The sequence below is a fragment of the Rhagoletis pomonella genome, unplaced genomic scaffold (assembly GCF_013731165.1).
Source record: "Rhagoletis pomonella isolate Grant_MI unplaced genomic scaffold, Rhpom_1.0 Rhpom_scaffold_00002, whole genome shotgun sequence".
In the NCBI taxonomy this organism is placed as follows: domain Eukaryota; kingdom Metazoa; phylum Arthropoda; class Insecta; order Diptera; family Tephritidae; genus Rhagoletis; species Rhagoletis pomonella.
Genome location: NW_023458556.1, coordinates 107,127,236 through 107,129,282, shown reverse-complemented (window position 1 = coordinate 107,129,282; position 2,047 = coordinate 107,127,236).

Below are 2,047 nucleotides of genomic sequence, written 5' to 3'. Positions count from 1 at the left end.
ATACCAGCATAAAAAATCTGCATACTCAAAATGTTCAATACGTCCCCATATTTATACATACCTATGTATATAATTTAAGAGAAGATATTTCGCTGCAAAGCAATGATTATAAATTATTAGTTTACCTTACAAAATTGCGGAGGAATATTACAGAGTACACGGAAAAAGTTTATTTTTTTACATTTTTTATTTTGAATAACGTCTGGTTTACAGGTATGTAGAGCTATGAATTTAAAAAATACATCAGGGTTTAGTTGAGATATTCGCTTTTGATCACTATGTTTTGTACATTTCCCAGTACTACAAAGCTTTTGACTGCCATTCAACTGGGAGTGGCCCGCGTGCGCTAGGTTTGGGTCCCGCCACGTTAAAACCCTGCCCAATAAAAAACAACACATGCCTCGGATGATACCCCTTTCTTTTGATGGCGATCACGCCAAACAAAGGAAGGACTATGATTTTAGGGTATGCACTTGAAATATCGGGACCCTTAAATGGGATGGTGCCCCTGCCCGGCTGGTCGATGTCCTAGGGCAAATAAAGGCTGACATCACCGCCATCCACGAAATGCGATGGACGGGGCGAGGAAGTTAAGCGTGGAGCCTTGCGACGTCTACTAAAGGAGTGCAATTGGGTGTTGGATTTGTGGTGGGAGAGAGACCGGCGTTCACTCTAGTGGACGAAAGTCTAGCCACAATCCGCATCAAAGCGAGATTCTTCAACATCTCATTCATATGTGCCAATGCCTCGATGGAAGAGAGGAACGAGGCATCCAAGGCTCTGTTAGCTTAAAACGTACATATTAGCTGAGGGTGATCGACTTCTCCGGGGCCCGAAACTTTGCAGTATGTATTACTGGGTTCTAGCAGATCCATCAAGCTACATGGATGTCTCCAAATCGAAAAACGGGAAACCAAATCGAGCATGTTGTGACAGACGGAAGGCATGCTTCCATGTTTTAGATGTACATTCCGAGGGCCAAACATCGACTCGCACTATTATATTGATGTATCCAATATACGACCCAACTTTGGAGCAGCAAAAAAAAGGGCCCCCCAACAAACCAAGGAAATTTTAACGTCGAAAAGCTGCAATCAAAACAGACGACGCTCGACCCTCACATGTGAGAGAGCACTCTTCAACAAACCGACTTGCGCGATCAGTCGAACCACATTTCCCGCTCATTACTGGTACGATGAGGGGTGTGAGAAAATGCTTGAAATGCTGGCCGACAGAAAAAACACCCAACATTTTAGCAGAGAGTTGAGCGACTTACGGAAGGTTTCAAGACTCTAGTAGGAACAACCATGGCGACCTAGTGACCGATGTCCAGAACGTACTCAGATTATGGAGGGAACACTTTTCGACCCTTTTGAATGGCAGATGCACTGAAAGAAGTGGAGAAGACGAGCCCGAGGTCCCAGTCGATGACGATGGAGTCGATATCCCAGCGCCTGACTATGACGAAAAGTGCCAAAGCTGATTGAGCTGACGGCCTGTCAGCTGAGCTATTTAATTACGTTGGAAAGGAGGTAATAAGGTGCATGCCCGACGACTGGAATTCAAGTGCGCTCTGCCCAATCCACAAGAAAGGCAACCCCGCCATGAGTGCCAACTACCGCGGGATCAGCCTTTTAAGCATAGGTTGCAAGGTCTTATCGAATGTATTGTCTACCATAGACCAGGTATTCACAATACGCCAAATCTTGGAAAAGACCCGCGAGAAAATGATCGGCACTCACCACCTATTTGTCGACTTTAAAGCCGCTTTCGACAGCACTGAAAGGAATTTCGTATATGCCGCTATGTCTGAATTTGGCATCCCCTCAAAACTCATAGGGCTGTGAAAAATGACGTTGAGCAATACCACCAGCTCTGCTCTGTTGCCGTTCGCCCCAGACGGGGTTTCAGACAGGGCGACTCTATTTCATGTGACTTCTTTAATCTGATGTTGGAGAAGATAATAAGATCTGCAGATCTGAACCGCAACAGGAACAATTTACTACAAGAGCGTGCAATTGCTGGCTTATGCCGATGACATCGACAT